General features: G+C 40.6%; 1 protein-coding gene across 2 annotated transcripts in view; it reads right to left on the minus strand.

Moving 5' to 3' along the window:
• LOC146642430 (vang-like protein 1) overlaps nucleotides 1-7,949 on the minus strand; it is a 67,476-nt gene extending 59,527 nt beyond the window's left edge. For both annotated transcript variants that reach the window (XM_085398284.1, XM_085398283.1), the window contains exon 1: nucleotides 7,793-7,949. The gene's annotated coding sequence lies outside the window, so the exon portion shown is untranslated. The remainder of the gene's footprint in view (nucleotides 1-7,792) is intronic.
• Between the last annotated feature and the right edge of the window lie 15,332 nt (nucleotides 7,950-23,281).

Consider the following 23,281-nt stretch of genomic DNA (forward strand, 5'->3'; position numbering starts at 1 on the left):
ATAATTGATGCGAGACAAAATACAACTCCACAACATTACTAGCGCAAAAAGACAACCTTCCATTTATTTTCACTTAAACAAGAAGCTGGTTTTTATGTACATTAAAGCTTTATAAAAATGTAACAGTGCAAATGCAAATTCCTTGCTGAAAGTTTAACCAAAAGGCATTTCCAGTAGAAATGGGCTGACACATCCTGAGCATAACCATGTATAATATCCACTGAAGTTAAAAAGAGGTGCTTTGCAACATTAAACTGCAGTGTGCAGTACGTATTTTTCGGACCATAAGGTGCACAGGATTATAAGGCACATTAAGCGAAACAAAGCAGTCAGATAAATCAAACTTTATTAAACTCATTCTTCTTGCTTCCTCCACTTCTGTACCATTGATTCATTAATGTTGAATTCTCTGGCAGCTGCTCTATTCCCATGTTGTTGCAGTATATTAATGACTAACCTCGTATTGTGGATGGATTATCTCAGTTGTTCTCCTGACTGAAGTTTGGTCCGTTTACAGCATCCTGCCATGCGATTGCATTTGTCTCTAACCATGAAGAACCTTCACGTTAACTTTTATAAGTGGAAAAGTGTTAGTGTTCGTCCTCCAGCTTCACTGTTTATGTTATGCTAACATAGCTGTGTCGCTAGCGATCACGTAGCACATCATTATATACCAGCTAGCCCAACTTCAGTAACCCTACAAACGTCACTGCTGTTTAGTTTCCTGTCTTCATTTATGTTGGAAGTGATAGCAGAGCTGTACGTTTGATTTTTTTCAGAAATCTCTCAGTCAGAACATGCAATATCATGCTTAGGTAACTAGCGAAACTAGCGAGCTAACTTCCGCTAGCTTCCTGCTAACTTCTAACTCCGTTAAATGTAATAACTTTTGTTTTCATGGATGCCTGGAAGTTAAACTTTATAGTTACACCTGGTAAAGCAGCAATGCTGATCGTTTTATTAAAGATGAAAGAATTTAGACAGTTTTTAACTCTAAGTGATGCTGCAGTGTTGTTTGACCTGAAGCATATGGAGTTTAGGACCCAGATTACTCCCAGATTTAAGAGCATCTTAGTCCGACAAATACGACAATAACGACGGCCCGCTTGCATGTTCTGCAAAAAAATGTGCTTTGTTGTGTATCTGACGGACAAACACCAAACCAGTTCCACATCACGGAAGTTGCACCATTTTTACAAACCAATTCTGGTTCATCTGTTTCACTCAACAATCGGCCATGTGCGTATGAAAACAAAGGCACTGCGCATGCGCGTTTTACTCCCATTCTATCGCTATATTTCATTTTCCTATCGTTGCCTAACATTATACCGGTATTACCGTGAACGGTATAATATGGCCCAGCCCTACCAGATATAATGAAAAATTTATAACATTACAAAAAGTTCAGCTTTTTTTTCAAATCAATCAAATAACCCTTTCCAAATTTCTCATCCATTTCTTTATATTGTGCTTTCTGGGAGCTTTTAGTCTACTTCACTTTGTCAGACAGGTTCTAATTAAGTGATTTCTTGATTCAACAGGTCTGGCAGTAAACAGGCCTGGGTGTGGCTTGTGAAATTGAACTCAGCTTCCCAAAAACTGTGGTTAATATTAATAAGCAAAGCAATTACACAGGACCAGCTAGGCTTGGATAGCTTTTTTTCCTTTAATAAATGAAATCATCATTTATTCACTCTGGTTATATTTATCAAATATTAAAATTAGTTTGATTACGTGAAACATACATGAAAAAAAAGAATAAGAGAAATCAAGAAGAGGACAAGTGAGACCACCCAGTTTTTAAGCGAGGGTTCTTCTGACTGGCTATGGTTTGAAAACTGTGATTTCAACAGCACATGGGTGAAGCTGTTGATTCACAACCAGAGCTGCGTGCCAGAGGCGATCATATCAGGGATAGCTGCTCTAACCGACATTGTACAGATCCAAGAGAAGACAAAAAATGTACAAAACAGTCTGAAGCCTGAGCTTTTGTTGCATTAGGATTCACGTTTTATGAACATAACATGGTAAAGGTATGCTGACTAATAAGGGGAAGCATAATAGATTCACTTTAAAAAAAATGCATATTATGTATTTTAATGAGAATGTTGTGGTTTGGAAGGCTAAGATAACTTCCAGGGAAAGTACTACAATGAATATGTAATAGTTATAATAGCAGACGTGCAACACGAGCCACAGTGAATATCTTCCAGCCATTGTAAGACGATGCTTATGGACTGATGGACGTTTGTTCGTGGTGCAACAAATCTAAAATCCAGAATGCAAACTGTGACTCAAAACATCTGGAATACTGTCTGCATCTTGCTCTGTAGCAGGCATGCCATCGTTAATGTCCGGTTAAATTATGCTAGTCTGCTGAAAGATGTAATATTTAAAGATGTAATTTATTTTTTGTATATGATAAAATTATCAGTGGTAAAAAGACTGATGATCTTCCAGATGAAGATCATCAGCTGTACTAATAATTTCATAGTGATCTGAAATAAGGTGAAATAAATGGAACTCTCTTAGCTTTAATATGTCATAAACTGGTAGGATCATAAGAAAAGAGGAGTAGACTGATTATAGCAATGAAGTAAGTAAACTATACAAACATGTTACGTGTTAATTCTCATACAAATGCCATCACATATCCTGTGCCTTTTCACAAACTAGAGTTCACTTAGAATAGAACTAAGGGTCCCCGAAAAGGTCATTTTCAGTCTGGGTGTCTAGTCCTGAGCAGACCTGACTGACAGCTTCACAGCAACCAGCCTGAAAGAAAAATATGTGATGTTTTAATACATCAAATTGGAAGCACTTAGTAGTTACAGCTGCATCTTGAGGGGATTAACAATTATTTGTGAGACTGACATTTGTGAAGCTGTTTACGGAAACTCCAGGAAGCACACAGCTCACTCACAACCTACCAAATTACTGGTCCCATAGCACACAATGAACTTTTACAGCAACAGACGAAGAGACATGCAGCCTGTACAGAACCTGTTGTTTTCATGCGGGCCGAAGTCACTGAACCAACAAGGTGATTTGCTGCAAGCTGATTTCCTCCTCAACCACGAAGGCATGCTCATTATACGAGTAGGAGCCAAGTTAGAGGCAGAAATGGCACTTTCCAGTGTTGAACAGCAAATTAGGCATTTAATGAAGCAGCCAAGATTATCTATCGTGTTTTCATTCAAAACCTCCTTTCAGGCAGCCTGCTTATCCGTTCTTCCCCTTTACAGAGCAGGAGTGCAAAGCTCTGTGGATCATTCACACCCAGCGCTGATTAATCCTGAAATCCCACAGCCTTTTATGGCAAATCTTTGATTCCTGCACTGTTTCAACCCTAATTTTATACTCAGTAACACTCACTTTGCTTTAAAACAACAAAACCCAACTGAACCACAAGTTTAAAAGGTCGAATGTTCCCGGCATATTGGATGAAATGATTAGGGCCAAATCTGTAGTGAACATCTCATCTCTGAGTGATGCAGGTTTGAGGAAATATACTCAGGATGCACAGAAGTATTGACCAAGTATCAGTATTTGATGCGGGTAGAGAGGTATTTACTGATAACAGAGGTTTATGTGTTGCTCCTCATCAATGTTGTGCTTGATAAAGGTCAAAAAAATGATGTGATGACGCGCTGACAGACTTTCTAACAGGTGGATGAACATCTCCATCAGCCCAGACTGTCACAATTTGTGCATCCCTATAAGACGTTATTAAGAGCTAATTATGTATGAGCCCCGTGTTTAATCAGTTCTTCAGCATGTGATGGCCTTAGTGCTAAACTGGGGATTATCACTTAGTTATAAAATAACTGGATAACCTGACTTTTGACATAATCTCTACACAAAGATGTTTTTGTCATTCATTACAATACAAATTAGCATGCTCAGTTGCTCCCCAACATCAGCACGCAGCTCATTCCTTCTCCCTCGCCGCCCTGCTCCATAGCCACAAGGCCCTCGCAGCACTGCCTCTATTACCACCATGATAAAACATCTCCCTTCGCTGTAATAAGACCCAAGCAGCTCCCAGTTCAAAGTACCGACTTCACTTCACTTGGAGAGAAGGCAGCTCAATGACGGCTGCAGTCATGAGGCGTGCCGGGACACGAGGGAAGCATGTCGCAGTGGAAGTCTGGCCCCGGTCACAAGCTCGCTGTGTTGTCATCTATGACTGAGCAAATGAGGGCCATTAATTCTGTGGAATTCAATCAACATCCCCAAGTGTCATGAAAGTGAAGCCCAGAGAAAACCACTGAGATGAAAACAGAGCCAGAGAACCAGCAGCAGACACTTACAGACTCCACGAGCATTTCATATTTGGAATCTGAGGATTTCTGACTTCACACTTTTTCAACGTGCACATTTCACGCTGCTGCAGAGTGGCAGGCTCACTGACACCGACTCCACACCTTATGCTTGATTCACAGCTGGCCTTTACCTGTTGCAGTTTTGTGCCGGTGTTACTAGGCAACCGCAATGAGCTGGTCCTCGGTGGTCAGTCAATAAACTGACTTCTGATGAACGCAATAGCTACAGTCAGATTATCTAGTTGATATGAAGCTCCTGGTTTATACAATAGGGCTGGGCAATATGCCCTCAAACAAAATCGTGATTAATGGAACATTTTACAGATTGGTGGTATTAGCTTTCGATTCACTTTTGACTCTATTCAATTCAATTTTATTTATACAACACCAAATCACAACATCAGTTGCCTCAAGGCGCTTTATATTGTAAGGTAGACCCTACAATCATACATACAGAGAAAGGTCCAACAATCATATGACCCCCTATGAGCAAGCACTTCGGCGACAGTGGGAAGGAAAAACTTCCTTTCAACAGGAAGAAACCTCCAGCAGAACCAGGCTCAGGGAGGGGCGGGGCCATCTGCCGTGACCAGTTGGGGTGAGAGAAGGAAGACATGATAAAGACATGCTGTGGGAATGAATGAAGTGCCCAATCCTACTTTAAAAGAATTTTTAAAAACTATTTACATCTTGAATTACACAAATTAGCTACTGGCAACTGCTCCCTCCTTTTTAACAGGAAGCAGCCCTTTTAAAAAAAATTCTGTTTTCAAAGTGCTTCCCTACATTAATATGCCAGTCAAAAAAAAAAAGTTTCAATAGGTTATGAAGGAGTAGTGAACTTCTTCGTTTTATCCTGTCAAAGCAAAATAATTCCCATTATGCAGAATGAAAATCAGATGTTCTGCTAATCTTCGGAAACGCAAGCCTCACTGATGTGAGACTTTAAATATATCCAATTTAGGATCCTCTTCAACCCCATTTTGTCTCACACTTTAAAGAAGCTGTTGTAAACGAGAACAGTCACTACAAAAGGCGTTTCTGTTTACACTTCATCTGGTTACCTGTGTATCTGACGTTGCTCCAGGACAATCGTTTAAACTGATCAGTTACCTCTTTGTGATGTCATGGCTTTGTAAGACAAGGGGGAAAAAAGACCACACATATGAGAGGTTTGCCTTCAGGGCTTTCAGTCAGCAAGATAAGCAAGATAAGCTTTTCAAAACATGGTTATCATTGCGAAAGGGACTAATTTGACACAAACCATAAGCTTTCCCCAAAACTCACCGAGTCGTTTAGAGGTCTCATAAATAACTACAGTATTTTCTTTGGTTTGTTTTCTTCCAGGCAGAATAGTGACAATAAGTCTCAAAATGTCACTATGAATTATTAACTACATTTTAAATATTTTATTATTTCAACCACTGGACATGTGAAAATGCCAGCATACTTTAAAAAAAATCATTTCACAATCATTATTGTTGTACTAAAAGCAGTAGAAAAGTAAAAAGAATTAAAAAAAAAATCACTCCACCTTCACATGAACGACATAAATTAACATGATTACACAAATCTTATTTTTCTTAGAGAAAGCCCTGTTTCCTCTATGATTCTACTTGAACAGCTCGTGTAACTATTTAAATAGAAGCTATTCAGCACATCACATTATACTGCAGCAGTGCATGTAAAGTGGCTGAGCCTCTTGTTTATCAGAACCACCCCAGCAATGTAAGGAATTCTGCAGAGCTCACTGATTTCTAACCAGCTAATGCAATGCCTAGAGTTCATGGTTATTTTACAGAAGTAATTCTGATGTCAAGCTTAAGAATTAGGTCCAAATATGCTGTATACACAGACGCACTGTCAAACACACATTTTACATATGACAGACAGACCATTGATAAGCTTTGAGGAAACCAGAGACACTGTTCTAGAGCAGGAAATGAAAAAGAATCCATGTGCACTGTGAATATAAAGTCCTTATGATGATGAGGGTCTTACATAATTTATGGAGAGGAAGCTGTTGTCACAATGTAATGTCGGTCAGGGATCTCACTGCATCACTCATGCAGCTTTTATTTAGACAGATTTCAGAAACTGTGTGAAAACATCAGCCTTTATATGACTGACTGTAATTATATATAAAACTTTTTTATTAAGGCTAACCAAGTGGTTAGTCGTTTAACAAGTACTTCAGCAAGTCTAAGTGCCACAAATCTGTTGTTCTGCTCCGTTTTGTATCATTTATTACAGTTTGCAGTCTTTGGCTCATAGTAATGAGCTTTCTTTTTTTCTTTTTTTTTTATTACAGCAGCTGATAATTAGATGCTACCCTGTCTAAACTAACATGGCAAAGGATGGCCTGGTGTGTTTCACTGGAAATTAAAGTTTCTGTCAATCACACACTGGCCTGTAGACAGAGCAGGCAACCACTGATGATGAAAGCAGCTCAACAGAAACCATTACAGGTTATTAATTAGAAGTCACCTAACTTGCACGTGCCACATAAGCACCTGCTTAACTTAATTTAGACTTTTTTTCCCCTCGTGGAGTATTTTAGCAAGTCACACACGAAAGCAAAAGCTACCTAGCCTAAGCCTACACGAGGGAAAGTGATACCATTTAGCTAAACAGAAGTCATGTTTCGGTTTGGTGGAGCTGCTGAGCAAGGTTACCCGCCCAACCTCTACCTGTGACCCGGCACGCAGGCGGACCTATAGTGGCAGGAAACTCCCCGGTTTTACCGTGGCCTCGGACGCCCCCCTCTTGCTCTCCCTAACCTCTGTAGCCCATATTTACGACGAGCTGAATACCCAAAGCGTGCTGCAGTGGTCACAGGCGGGCGAACTGGGTGTTTTTCGGTTTACTGGTTGCTTTTCGAGGCTTGAGGTGTCATTATGTATCCGTCCGCGACAACTCTGCCGCCGCAGGTTACAGTTAACAGCTGAGCTGCGGTGCACCAGCCGGGGTTATGCGGATCCAGCCATCCGTATGAAACATAGTTCACTTTTCTCTCTCTCTCAGTAGCTCTGGGAGTTTGTGTTTGAGAGAGCGACAGTAATAAATATGTATATCTACTCGATCCGAGACGATTAGAAACTCCAAACTGCGGCCAAATATGAACAAATACGGGTAACTTTCCGAGTGTGGATTTGTGCGTGGGTCTGACCGCAGTTTAAGGGTATTGAAATTAAGTTAAAAATATTTCCTTTCATACAGGTAGGAAAAAAGCAAGGGCGTGTTCCCAAGTCTTTCTCTAAAAACACACATTCAGCGGATAACTGCCTTTGTTGTCTGTATGGAAAAACAGGTAGGCACGCTAACACACATTTTTGTAGGCGACTGGAATCAAGACAGGACGTTATAGGCTATAAGACTGAGCTTCACACACTGCTGAGCCCGCACACTAACATCTGCAGAACACACATGGCCGACACAATCTCAGGTGTAATTAAATCATAACTCACCCTTTATCGCTGGGGATATCATTCCCGTGGTTGATAATTTATCCAGAGGTTATAAAATAGTTTGCCACACAGCACACGGTAAGCTACAGTAGGAAGCAGCCCTTGGTAACCGTAGGAATCACCCTGGCAGTCAGGAATTTCACAGGGGGCAGTGCTTCTCGGCGTGAGGGGGTGCAGTGCGGATACATGGCGCTAGGGGGGTGTCTTTGCCCCCAGTTTGCCACTGCAAAGATCACAGAAACACCGAATTAAAGTGAACCTGCTGCATAAGCCGTTTAATAATATATAAGATATGAAGGACCAGAAGAGTCGAAATAAAGCATTCGATAACGAACTGTGCAATAAAAAATGCCTTAGTAAATTCCTGGATAAGTAATGAAATGTTTCACCCACTGAAAACTGCGGTGTCCAGAGGGACTTAATGTTTGTAGAAAAAAAAAAGTGTTGTTAGCTGTTGAAATGGTCAGTAAAGCTGATGAAAACAGAAGGTTCTTGGAATATATGTGAAAATGACAACTTTCACACATGTTAGTTACATAACTGATGACAGATCATCCTCCTGAAATTCTTGTTTCCATTTTCTATTATTCTGTTTGGGATTAATTGGAAGTATAAAAACTAAGCATCACTTTACAGTGAATAATGAATCATTTTTAAAATGTGTAGTCATATTGGATTTTACAGCACAATGGATTAAAATCACCATTGTTTAACAAAGTGTAAAACACTTTATTGAGCATAAAGTGTTGAAAAGACTAAATGTAATGGGAACACATTATGCCAAAAACTTAAAAATTATCATTTACTCGTAGTCTTTGTTGCAGACTTTGTGTTGCCTTTTCCCATTTCTTGCTTTGGTCAACCACTGCTGTAGAAAGGAACCGATTTCTGGCTGATCTTGATGAGTGGTTCTTGCTGTTTTTCTCTTTCTCTGGAGTTGTTTCACAGAGTTGCTAAACACTGAGGTTTTTCTCCTTGTCAGGATTATAGTGCTGTGTGATACTGTGAATTTCAATATCCATCCAGTACCAAGTAAATACAGAGCAAGTATTGCCAATACTAATAATGATACTTTTACTTTAAAAAATACTTAATGATAAATAGCTAATACAACAAGACACACCTTTTCAGCTGTTCGTTAATAATTGGAGATAGTTCTGCCCACTTCTACAGGATTAAGCCATCACAGGATTAAGCTTGTAGGTAAGCCAAAGTGGTATAAAAGATCTAAGGAAATACTCAAATACATCCTTCCAGAGCTGCTGATGAATTCTAAAAAAGAAACCGTTTCTCACAGAGACTTACAGTCCTGGTTGTTGCCAGACACAAAAACAAAAGAGAGACTTATAGCAAAATGGACCCTTAAAGAATATCTCATTCTTCAAAAAAACATATACTTTTCCACAAACAGTTGGACACAGAATGCAGTACTTTGAAAAGTGATTTGAGTGGCACAATGGTGCAGTGGTTAGCTCTGTCAGCTCACAGCATGTGGGTCCTATATTCAAATTCACCAGCCCTGCGGGATCTCTATGGATTCTCTCCAGGTACTCCAGCTTCTCCCCACAGTGCAAACACATGCATGTTAGGTTAACTGCTCATTCTATATTAGCCATAGATGCAAAGGTGGGAATAGCTGTCCATCTCAGTGGGTTAAACATGTGACAGACTGGAATCTTGTCCAGCCACCTCTTGTGCTATGACATCTGGGAGAGTCTCCAGCTATCTTGGAATCCTGCATCGGATAAAAAGAAGAAAATGGATGTCAAGTTGAAAATTGTACAAAGTTTAGACTGAGAAAATGTATTCAGATCTTTTCACCTTTTTTATGATAGAAACAGTTATAATGTGAGAGGAAAATAGAAGAGAGCAGGTGGAAGGCAACAAACGGTCCAGAGCAGATTCAGTCACCAGTCGCTGCATGAACCTTGTGGCGTATGCGTCGTCTCCTTAACCTGGTGAGATAAACAAAACCCTGGTAAGGCAGTCTAAGATGATCTGAGCTTTGTCACATGGAGCATTTTACTGCTGGTAGCACCCATCAGAAGATAGGTACAGTGTGATCATAAAGCGATCAGCAACAATACCCAGGAAGTCTCTGGCATTTAAACAACACTCAGTAATAAGGGGCCCAAAGTGTGCCAAAAAACTATGCCCCAAACTGTTACATCACCAGCTTCAGTCTGGACCGTTGATATTAGGCAGGTTGCATCTATGCTTTCATGTTCAGCTTTCAGATTTTGACCCTACCGTCCAGATGTTGCAGTAAAAATCGAGATTCATCAGACCAGGCAACATTTCTAAAAATTGTTTACTGTTCCATTTAGAAGAGACTTTTCAAATATTAGCTGACAGGAGGGGCAGCAGCACGGTCTTTTGCTGCTGTAACCCATCTGCTTTGGTTTGACACCTTGTGTGTTCATAGATGCTCTTTTTCACTTTCTTGCTTGGTTGTAAGAAGTGCTTATTTGAGCTACTTTTGTCTTCTTTATCAGCATGAAGTAATCTGGCCATTGTCGCATCTCCTGCATCAGTAAGGTATTCTCATCCACTCACGGGAGACTTTCTTTTTTTCAGACCAGTCTCTTTAAACCCTAGAGATGATTGTGTGGGAAATCCCAAGAGATAGAGAGAAGAGAAGAGTACATTCTGAAATACTCAGATTAGCTTATCTGAAGCCTATAAACATGGCAGACTCAAAGTGACTTAAATCACCTTTCTTCTCCAATCCATTGCTCGGTTATACCTTTAGCAGGCTGTCTTGACATGTCTACACACCTAAATGCATTGAGCTGCTATGTGATTTGTTGATTAGCTGTTTGGCTTTTAAAAATAGTTGAAAAGTTGTACTTTAACTGTGAGTGTAGGATTTTAGCTCTTCAGTAGTCCTTGCCTTGGTCTTTGTATGCAGAGATTTCTCTCATTTAAAACAAAACATCTTAAAAATAATAGCGCTGCTTATTGAATACACAAATACTGTGCAAATAACATGAGAAACTAATTTAGAACATTTGTAAGGAAAATAATTTTAAATGACTTAACTATTTGTACAGTTAGTCCATCCATCCATCCACAGTGGTAGTAATAGAGAGAGAACCTCTACACTGTGACAGTTTCCTGTGAGCAAGTGTTTAGTGACAGTGGGGAGCAAGAACTTACTTTAAACAGGAAGAGACCTGGCAGTTTTTCATAGTGCTGAACTTCTTATCTCTGTTTCTTCATATGCAACAATATTACAAATGAATCGCTTATTTGCGCAATTTGTTTTTTGTTGTTTTTTTGTTGTTGTTTTTTACCGGGTACATTTGTTTTTGAATTCATTTTTAATATTTTACTGTATATCTCAACTTTTGTAAGACATGTTAAGCATAGGGCTATATTGGAAAACGCAAATACAATAATTTCAATTTGTTGTTGTTTTGTTTGTTTTGGGGGTTTTCTGTGCTTTTGTAGATTGAATATAATATCCTTCTTTAATCTGGATTTTTAAGTGAAAATTGCAGGCATTTATATCAAAATAGCACAACATTAAGAAAGATTTAAAATTAGATATTTTAATGTAAAACTGCATGAACTAAATGGGCAGAATATGAAAATCTAGCACAGTTCTAAAAAGATATTTTTCCTGTGATTTATTGATATATTAAATGTATTTGTTTATTTACAAAAGCACCAATCTCTTTTCTCCCCTCCCACTTACACAGAGAGGCAATGTTTTTGTCACAGCTCATGATGCTGAAAAAGGTAAACAGTCGTCAATGATGTCAGTCACTCACTCAGAGCAAAAAATCAAAGCAGTGGAGCGATAGCAATCTGGCTTGGACACAGTTAGTGAAACAAACACAATGAAGTCAGTGAGGCCTTGGGTAAGCCTCTGAAAAGAGAATGTAAACAAGCACTCCAGATAACTACTCTTCTTTTGATAAAGGCAGACACGAATGTTATGATGCTATAGTCAGTGTCGCCTGAGCATTTGGCTGTTCAGTTTTAGAGATAATCACACTTCTGTGGATTAACAGTTCAGCAGTGGTGGAAGAAGTATTTAGATGATTAACCTTACTAAAAGTACCAATATAAAGTATTAAAGAAAAATAAGTTATTGTGCATTAAGATATTTCCTGTTAGCTGGTTTTTCTAAGACAAACAATACATCCACTCATCCATGGTGAGAGACCAGATAATGGGTTTCAGAAAAACCCCTGTGATGAAGAAACAATCGAGGGACACGGGTGATGGACCGAGGCTGGAAATTGCATTAAAGCAATACATGGGTCGGTCTGTGGGCCCGCCACTCGCAGGACGGACTGTAGTGGTTCAGTGCCTTCACGTTGGGAGTTTTCAGTGGTGGACAAGAGGACTGCTTCTCTGCACCTTCATATCATTTGCACTTACTGCTCAGTGTACCCAGTCTCCTTGGAATCCATGGATGTGGTGCTTGAAGGTACCCAAGCTGGGCTCCATTGTCCCCTCCGGGGGACTTTTTATGTGGACATCTGTGTTAACCACTGTTTACCCATAACACACACCATATGTGAGAATAGGGGGGTCCACAAGTGCACCTGGCACCAGGCTGCCCTAGGTCGCAGGTCGATCATTGATTTTTTAATTGTATCATCAGACCTACCGCTATATAGTACATGTGTATGTTTCATTAGATCTGTGGCTGCATGTTTGAACAAGAAGGGAGTAGAGCTGTCAACTGATCATCACCTGATAGTGAGCTGAATCTGGTGGTGGGGGAGGATGCTGGATGGACCTGATGTAGTCTAGGGTAATGACGGTGCATTAGCAGCATCTGACAGAGGTCCCAGTCTGTGAGATCTTCAAATCCAACTTCAACAGCATTACAAAGGAGGCTGTAGACACTGAGTCCGTGTAGACCATGTTGCACAGCCCTATTGTCGAAGCTGCAATATAGAGTTGTGGCCCCAAGGTGGTTGGTGTTTGTTATGGTGGTAATTTACCGACCAGATGTCAGAGGTGAAGGCAGCTGAAAAAAAGAGTCTTATCAAGCTTGGCTGGCTTGTGGGATTTTGGAGACAGCTGACAAATACGAAGATGCCGAGTAAAGCAATGTGGTCCTAGCAGTAGCTAAAGCAAAACCTCAGGTGTTGATTACTCGGTTAGGCCATGGAGCAAGATTTTCGGTCAGCCTTGAGGCAATTCTGGCAAACCATCAGGAGACTCAGGAAGGAAGGAGACCTGGCTTCCTGCTATGCTATATGCAATGGGGATAGAATGCTGATGACCTCAACTGAGGATATAGCCAGGTGGTGCAAAGAATAGTTTGACAATCCCTATTGACACACCTGGAAGCAGAGTGTGGGGGAGAGGGGGAGGAGGAGAGAAAGGTGAGTCCTCTAAGACTCTGGATATTGTAGGGCTGTCTTGGTTGACACACCTCTGCAGCATCTTGTGGAAGTCAGGGACAGAGCCTTGGGATGACCGGAGTGATGGTCCCCCTTTTTAAGAAGGAGGACTGGAGGGTGTGCTGATTCACACTCCTCGGCCACTGTGTGAAGGGTATGCCAGGGTGCTGGAGAGGATTGGATTTGTTAGTCAAACCACTGATTTAAGAAGAGCAATGCAGTTTCTGTCCTGGTACAGCTTGTGTGAAGGTGTGTGGGAGGTAGCCCAACCAGCCAAATTGTGTATTCTGGACTTGAAGAAAGCATTCTTGGAGAATCCTGTGGGGGTTCTTTGGGAATGCAGGGTGAGTGGCCAATTGCTATGGGTCATTCGGTTCATGTATAGCCTTAGTGAGAGCTTGGTTCGCATTGCTGGTAGTATAAGGATGTCAACGCAATGGTATACCTGCTGGTCTGTGTCTTTTTGTCAGCCTCAGGGACCATGGTATAGTTTTTGTGCAGTCATTTCCCTCATTGCTGGGTTTTAAAAATGTTGGTTTTGACTTTCAAGAAAGAGATGTTCTTGTGACTCATCAAGTGATGCCACTGACTAGCCAATCATTCAGTCTGTTGACATCATATTTTCAGATTGCCCTGGATCGCTTGGAACCCTGGCCGAGTAGGCGCTAAAAACATACCTGATACAAGGAACCACCACCTAATGGAAAATCCTACGAACTCAGCTGTGCTGAGCCAACTTGACTAGGTAGTAGTGGAAAAGGGCTGAAAGTGTGATACAGTGGTCCTCACTGTAAAGGGTGGATTGCTCACTCCGGGTCAAGCACAAGTTGCTGAAATAAGTGTAAGAGTTTAAGTGTCTTTGGGTCTTGTTCATGGGAAAGTGAAGTGGGAGACTGAAAGACAGACTGGGTGGCGTCTGCAGTGATGGGTCTGTACTGATCTATTATAGTGAAGAGAGAGCTGAGTGTCAAAGCAAAGCGTTTGATTTACTGGTCAATCTACATTCCCATCCTCACCTATGGCCACAAACTCGTTGTAGAGACCATAAGAACAAGACTGCTGAAACAATCAGTGGAAATTTGCTTCCTCTGAAGATTGGCTGGACTCTCCCTAAGAGATAAAGTAAGGAGCTTGATGAGGAGAGACCCAAAGTAGAACACCTCTACTTAGACTTTCCCCTGCAGCTTCTATATATAGCAGTCTAACCTTGATAAACAAATTAAATAAAGGCTACAGAACATCAGTGATAAATATATATCCCCACCAATTGATTTCACATTTCTCTGTTGTTGTTGTCTTCTCCATCTATTGTGTCATAAGACAAAGAGGGCTCGAGCCAGTTCATTCAGTCTCCAAACACACAGTGCTCAATCCACAAGGCAACAGATGCCTCCAGCAGTTGCACAGCTGTATATGAATCAATATTTTGTCCTGCTTTGAAATGCAATGCACGCACACACACACACACACACACACACACACACACACACACACACACACACACACACACACACACACACACACACACACACACACACAGCACTCTTTTAGATATATCTCATCCCCTCCAGAACACAATGGAGGTCATGACTGGGACACGACCCCGGAGCTTCCCTCTTTTCTCCCCCCTTTGGAGAACCAAATAATCACCAGTCTTGTGTCAAGCCTGGGGGGAGGGAAGACATGGGTGAATGTTAGATTCTCCGTCACTTTATATGAAAGCTAAAAGAAAACACGTGTGATTTTAAAAAATCAGCAGTGAAAATGTTTTCACAGTTTTCACAACTTTTCACAATTTAGCTGCTTTATTTTTGAATAATCCAGTTCACGTGCAGCAGCAGTTTCCAGGCATCGTAGTTTAAGATTAGTGCGCCACCAAGTGGTAATCTGCCACAATTACACTCCCCAAATGACTGACCAGTGTATATCAAGCAGCTGGCAGACGTATATATAATAATTTCTATTATTGCAGTAACGAACGCCATAAAATTGAAGAAACGTGCACATTATTTTTGCGATAACGTGTTATTTTGTCTGTAATTCGCCATTATTTTACTCCTCGGTTAAAAGTGAAAAGTTGTGATTTTAACTTAGAATTAATAAAGCGCAACGTTTCAATGTAATTACAGGACACTCAAGTTAACACACGGCCCCTCCGCCCCCACATGAGTGATAGTGAAAGCACGAGGAGCCCTCATTGGCACGCGCGTCGTGTGACGGCAGGCAGCAGGAGCAGCGGCAGCAGCGCGTGCTGTCACTTTTCACGTTTATTCAAAGCGGGAAGCGCGCGCAGATGGCCCCTTTTGAGAAAACGAGGCGCCCACCTCCCCACCCATCCCACCCCCCGAGATCAATTCAATTTGGTGTTGGGAAGATGGATGGATCCCTCCCCAAAGACACGGAGTTTATGAGTTTAGAGGGGCTTTTTTTGGTAAATAGGGGAGAAAAATGAAAGCGCGTAAAAATGAAGACGAAGTGGGAAGAGATGCCGTTTATGAGACCACACGCATGCATGCAGAGAAAGAGAGAAAGAGATGAATGCCAGAGTATCCAGAGAAACACCGCTTCGCAGTCAGCCAGATGAGATTCCATGTTCGGGGCCTGTTTCATTCAGTGTATGTGACAAATTAACTTTAAGTTCAAGGCTTCCTCTCAGATATATATATCATAAAAATATTTTTGGCGCATTCACAATTCAGACTTTATTTGTGTATCATCTCTCATGAAGGTTGGTGTATTTCTGATCTGCTTCACAGACTGGGAAACAGATAATCAGACAGAACATGACGTAATTAACATAATAATAACAACAAACAGCCTTAAAATAATTTTTTAAAAAAGATTAAAGATTAAGATTAAACAAGATTAAACGATTCAGTTATATTAAGAATAGCTTGTAAGTACAATATAAGATGCCTGTAAAAGAATTCAAAAACAAAGTTCAAATATTAGAAATATTTAAAAAGTACTAAAAAGTAAAACATAAATACAATAAAATGACCAGTCAGATATCAATAAGTTATAATCAGCAAATAAGAAGGTGTGATGCTGAAACATTAAAAGATTTAAGGCCAAATAATTAAACAGAATAAAACTACAGGTCAGATGAGCAGATATAAATCAAATAAAATGAAGTTATTTCAATAAAGATCAACTGAATCAAAAGCCAGACATAAGAGTACAGTTTTAAGACTTACAGACTTACATTTCCAGCTGCTTTCAGGTCCACTGACTGTAGCTGTTCAGGTCATAAAGGGTGAAAATCTTTTTGTCCTGCACTTTGGAACTGCTCTATACTGGAGGTAGGTCATGAACTTCTTTAAAAATAAGCTTTCCAAACAAGCAATACTTTTTAGGTAGGCTATATACACTTACAATACATGCTAGATGTAAACGCATGCATTAGTTTCTTTGAGGCACTCAGACAGACAAAAGGATGAACATAGCACTATTTTTAAGTTGATGAAGGGTAGATTTACTGGAAAGTCCACATGAGCCCTTAAATGAAGTCACTTTGTTATTTTAGAGGTTGTCAAGAATTCTCTACGATAAAGATAAACAAATAACAATTTAAATGTGTTGCTTTCAGCCCAATGCTTAAAATTATTATATGATCAGCTGTATCAGATTCTAAAATAAGATCAAGTACTGATTGTTAACATCAAAAACAAATGAGCAATGTTATATATATTCATATTATCTATGGTTTAATATTTTTTATATAGTAATGGTTTAATAAACTTTAATACTAATAACATACAATTTTATATAATGTAGTGAGAATCAAACAAGACAAAATCATTAAATCTGATATAAAATGACACAAATAAAGTTAATTAAGACAAAATCCAAAAAGACAAAAAGCTGGATTACCAACAGACAAAATGAGCAGCTACAGGGCACTAAAAACCTAAAACCTAAAAGTTAGGTTGCAGGAATAAAGTTCTTTTTTTTTTTTTTTAAACAAGTGTAAGTTTAATATCCATCACAGCAATATCAACTGAAATGATGTTGTCCAAAAGGCCCTACCTTTCTAAATGTACCTAATTCATAGAGATTCGTTGCCAGTTTTTGCCTCCCAGCACGTTGAGCGGCCTTGCAAATAATTCAAGGAGAAGAGCAACACTGAATGCCAAAATTGCCCTTGAACATCAGTTAAAAAAAAAAATCAAACACAAATGAAAAAACATGACCAGGTTCTATGTCTCACGTGAATATTTAATATATTTCTGTGTGTTTCATAATGCCAAATCTAATATCTTTTGTGTTTTTGCGCTGCAAAATGAACAGTTGTGTCTATAACTTCTGTTCCCTGAAGGAGAGCCATGAAGTACAACAGCGAACAAAACCTTTTTTTAGATTAATTTTATTTTCACTGTGGAGTCTGGGATCATATTTTTATACACCGAACAGTGGTGTGGCAGAGTAACTAGAAATTAGTAACTAATATTAGCTACCCAGTTCTGCAACAACCTGAGGGCTTGAGTTCAAAACAGGGCCACAAGGAGCAAAAATGTATTTCACACTAAAATATAATAACAGGATTAAAGTAGAGATCATTCTTCCTTAATGTCTTTAGGATTTGCTAATTAGAAATCTACATCTTGGCTCTGTCCCTGTGCCCTCTGAGACTTAAAAAAGGGACAGCAGGATGTTGAATAAACTCCCCTCCTCACTCACAGTGACTCACATCCAATGAGGCGTCCGCAACAAAGGTCCAACAATTGGATTTAAACGATCTTAACCAAATAGAAACCCAATGAATATCACCATTTTAACTCGCCAGACTGGGCCGTATGCCGGGGCCTAATGCATGCACGCACACCTTATGACAGACCCTGTGGTACAGATGGTCCGAGCGTGAGCCTGAATGAGAGGGGGAACATCCACGGTTGCTGACGCATTGTGGGGGGACGTCTTCTTCAATACAGCACTTAATGAGAACAGACTGACTCTTTCTCCCTCCCCTTTGCCTTCTTCCATCCATTCTATTCCTTCCCTCCTCCTCCTCCTCCTCTCCGATTCTCCACTTCTCCTCTCCTTTGCCCATTTCCATCTGTTTGGAGACAAAGGACCACGAGCCAGCTCGAGCCCCGGGACCCTGCTGGTGAAGTAGGCAGGGATAATACGGTCCATCCCGGGGGCTGCATTTCAACACATGGACCAGGCTTTGTACTTCTGCAGCACGAGCACCCTTCATACTGCACACACACATACACACACAGGCAGGGATGTGCACACTCCACGCACTCTCCCAAAAGCACACTGCAATGATAGAGGCAAGCAAGAAGGAAAGGTGGGGAAGGGGCGGGTGTGGGTGGGGAAGGAGTTGCAGTGGGGAGTTCTCGCCTTGAACATGAACACTTCCATAATACCCGGTGACGTGGAGAATAAAAGCGAGGGAGAAAAAATGAGGCAGCACAAAAAGCCCCAAATGTTGTTCCTTGTACTGTGAACATATGGCTGTTTGTTGTCATACTCTTTCTCCCTGTCCAATTTACACAGAGCTAGTGAGCTCTCAGAATTAAATGTGTGTGTGTGTGCTTCTCCTGGATTTGAGTAGCTCTATACCTGAATGATGATGAGGAGAAGGATGTCCAAATGCTGCTAATGGCCCCTGTATAATCCCCTGCCGTCTGCACACACCTCCTGACATATGGTCACTCCGCCGTTACATAAGCCACACGGTGCAAAGAGAGTGGGGGGATGTGGTGAAACGTGGCACTTTCTCTCACTCACTCTCTCTCTCTCTCTCTCTCTCTCTCTCTCTCTCACACACACACACACACACACACACACACACACACACACACACACACACACACACACACACACACACACAAGCACCGGCCACACTGTCAGCCAGGCTGTTCAGTGCCCTCAGCAGTTTGGGCTTCGCCTGTCACTTTTCTCTCCCCTGCCCCTTCTGGGGGTTTGTAAAGAATAAATTGAAGAGGACTGATGCTATGGAAGCTTTTGGGATGAAGAGCACAAATGGCCTTGTAGTGCTTCGTGGCAATGTACAGATGGACTCCTCCATTCAATAAGCTTGAGCAGAAGTCTGTCTCCACGCCATGCCAGAATCACAGAGCTTGTTTTGTGTTTCTGAAGAGGACAATCTGTTGATGCAACATATTGGTGTTCTTTTCTTTCTTTCTTTCCTTTTTTTTTAAAATGAAAGCGTTGATAGACTCTGAAATACTGGGCCAGTCAGATTTGGATAATGTAAAACAAATAATCTCGTGGAAATCAAAATGAAATGTCGACAGTAATAAGAGCTGAGTGTAGCAGACCGCGTCCTTTCAACATGTGACAGGTGTGGTGTTCTTGTCCTCAGTGACGTGTTTTAACAGTTGTTGTGACTTCAGGTAAAATGGGAAGCAAGTTTAGGCATGAACTCATTAAAAATGTTTAGCAAGAGCCTTAGCAAAAAAGTTTACACACATATCCCAGGGTGTACAGGGAGCAGAGAGCGGGAACGAGTCAACAGGGACGTGGAGTAAAGAATCAGATTTTCTGGTGTTTTTGGTCAGAGGCTGAGCTGAGCACAAGTTTAGGCTATATGTTAACACACTCCCACACACACAGCAGCAGTGCCTGTTGCTATCAAACTTGGTACAATGGTAAATAAACCCGCCAAGTGGATCGTATGTACACTTAGTGCATAAAAGGTGCAGCGTCTTTGTTTATGCTAGCCTAACATTAGATTTAGATCAAATTAAAGTTGCTTGAAAAATAAGAAACGGTTCCTTCTAGAGATATTAACTCATTGTTGCCTTTAGCTACTTACAGTTTTTCTCAGTCGCTTTGGTGCGTTTCTCAGATCAGAATTGAAATTCTCATAACTATTAGTTCAACCTCCACAACACTCAGTCATTTGTGCACATCATAGTAGCAATTTCTCCTCTCTCTGAACAAACTGCAAATGATTTTGGACATGAATCAGTTGCTTCCATACATTTCCCTGCTGCTTTCTGACATTTCCATTTGCTTATGTCATGTCAGTCAAAAGTAATCATACCTATGGATGCTGAACAGTCATTCCCAATAAAACGAATAGTCATACATCCATTGCTTAAGTCATCACACACAAAATTGTTGAACTAGTTATCACATGCCAAATATTGGCCATCTGTCAAGCAAATCCTATACCTTTCTGTATCATTGTTCCTGGAAATGTCTCCGAAATTGAACAATTGATCTCAGGTGAATTACAGCTGTCACTCATGAGGAGGCTCTACCAAATTGGTGATTTTATGTTTACATGTATTCTACAGTGAACAAGTGACTGTAGCATATTTTTCTTTTGCACAATTCTGTAGGATTACAAACACTTCTACACAATGGAAATGTGAGACGTACGTATTCAGTGTCTCAGTTACTCCCAAGACTCCCATAACATCTACAGTGACTTTACTGCACATTTCAGATGGCTGTACAGGTAGGCCATAGTGCTGTCGTCAGCATTTTCAGGTGTCACCAATTGTTTTTGCAATGGGAAACACTGGAATTATAAACTGTCATAGTGGAAACATGACAATGCCATTTGACTATCTTGTTCATAAAGATGGTGTCAAGACTTTTCATTTTGATGGCACTGACAGTTTCATTGACATGGATACTTGCTTTTGAGGTATGGATAATCAATTCTGTGCATGTGACGTGCTTTAGCAGGCTATCCACTAGGTTTTGCAGTTTGCACTAATTGTTTTGGGAAATGCACTAACTGCTGTGCAAATGTTAATGGTGTTCTGAGGAACGCACCAAAGCGACTGAGAAAAACTGTAAAAGACTTAAACCTGCTATCCAAGGTAAAAGTCTTTTGCTTATCCCACTGTCTCATCACATCTTCCTTCAGTTCCAGCTTACAGCCATACCACTGTGAGCCCTCCTGAACTCAATGTGATTGTTGTATCTCAGATTAACTGTAAATTCATACAAGCAGTTATTTTCTATGGTTAAGTACTTTCTATCTAACACTCACACACATTCATACTCCCGATGGATGACCTGTTCGACCAGGTAGAGTAGGTCATCCACTGATTGGGAGGTTGGTGGTCAACTCCTGGCTGCTCCAGTCTGCATGCCAAAGTATCCTTGGGTAAGATACTGAACCCCAAGTTGCTCCAATGTGTTTGTCAGATTATGAAACGTGTGAATAGGTGCTTGTATGTACATTTGTGTGAATGGGTGAATGTGTCATTTTGTATAGAGCGCTTCAGTAAAGTAGAATAGCGCTGTAAAAAGAAACAGGCCATGTATCATTCCTGTGTGTTTCTTCTTAGACCAACTTGATAGCATTACTTACATAATGGCGAAAGCTTATTATGGAGTTCTGTTTATTGATACCCAGAATGTGTTGTCAGCCTTAAGGTGTGGGTTGTGAAGAAAGATCCTTCTACTACAGATTCCAGAAAGTACTGAGATTGAACCTAAACCTTTAGTTAGAGGCCTGACAGCCAGACAAAATGCCGAAAGTCCATGCTGGTGGCTTTTTCAAACTCTCAAGATTTCATGTAAATGTTGAGACAAACTGAGAGTGGATAGTATTTGACCGCAAACAGAAAAGCTACCTGAGTAATGTCTGTTGTCTGTGTCATGTAGCTGGATGGGAAATCTGCAGCAACTTCATGATGCTATCACGTGAATTTGGATCAAATCTCTGAGGAATCTTACTAGCATAAAGAATTAAGACAGTTCTGAAGTCAAGGGTCCAATCCAGTACTAGAAAGGTCTACCAAACAAAGTGACCAGAAGTGTAGAAGTACAAAGCAAAGGCAGCAGTGGAGGGTTTTATTAATTTTACTGACTTTATATTCTCAGAGGCAGGGCCTAAACAGAAGGACCAAAAAATGCACAAACATGAACAAGAGTGACCTGTGTTGTTCCATGTATTTTTGCCACTTTTGCTTCTAGTGAGATTTAGACATGAGTATGCAAAGCTCTGCGCAGCCCCCAAGGACTCCTTACCCACAGTTTAAGCTGAAATCATCAACTACTTTTGTCTTTTTCAGAATATGAGACATGAATGAGTTTTTCTTTTATATTTCAGAAGGTATATACTGTATGCTGAATTTAATGACTGACGTGTCAGTCTGATTAGTGAGTTAGCAATGTCGGCCAGCAAACTTTCCCAGTCTGCAGTTGAAGTTAAAGCAAGAATGTCTGGAAGATGACTGACTGAGAAATACCAAATAGAAAAACAAGACCCAGGAGACCCTTGAGCTGAAAAGGAAACAAAATGTCCTGCTACCTTCAGTGTCTACAAAAAAAAAACTTTAAAGGAGAAATGTGACTGCACCTGCCACCGTAGGTAGGTAGGTAGGTAGGTAGGTAGATAGATAGATAGATAGATAGATAGATAGATAGATAGATAGATAGATAGATAGATAGATTTTTATTTATTCTGTTGCTGATTTGGAATTCTGGCATATCCAGGGTTAAAGGTTCAATTCCCTCTGGGGCTGTGCATGCTTAAAAAAGGTTCTCTCATGATAATCTAATGTGGCTTAGATAAAAGCATTTGCACATCTCTGTTTCTGTAACTCGACTCAGCTACAAGCCTTTTATAGCACAATCGATGGGGATAGGCGTCTATATTTATATCGCAAATGAATATAAATATTTGGATCTCTTTTTTGCTCATACCATTTGGCAATATTACATCTCAGCACTTGCTCTCTCACTCATAAATTTCCATCTCTCCCATCCCTCCTCTCTCGCCGGGTTTCCCACGGGAGGTGCCAGACGGCCAGTAATTTGGTTGTCTTGGCTCGTCTGGAGTAACACCTGCCCCCTCTCTGGGGAGGGAGAGAGCCTTTCAGCCAGGAGCACACATGTAGGCTACCACTGCCTTTAGCTGCTGACCATTGGGTCTGTGTGTGTGTGTGTGTGTGTGTGTGTGTGTGTGTGTGTGTGTGTGTGTGAGAGAGAGAGAGAGAGAGAGAGAGAGAGAGAGCAAGTGTGTGCGTGTGCAGCTGACTGAGTTTCCTTCTATGAATGTGCGCTTATTTTATCATGCACATGTGCAAACACACACAGCCATGTGCATGTGTGTACAGTAGGCTGAGTTTTCATCTGTATGCTAAACTGGATTTGCACTTGTTTCACCTTTCATTTT

The sequence above is a fragment of the Rhamphochromis longiceps genome, linkage group LG23 (genome assembly GCF_057381845.1).
Source record: "Rhamphochromis longiceps isolate RC_006_pf linkage group LG23, R_longiceps_female_GT1.1, whole genome shotgun sequence".
In the NCBI taxonomy this organism is placed as follows: domain Eukaryota; kingdom Metazoa; phylum Chordata; class Actinopteri; order Cichliformes; family Cichlidae; genus Rhamphochromis; species Rhamphochromis longiceps.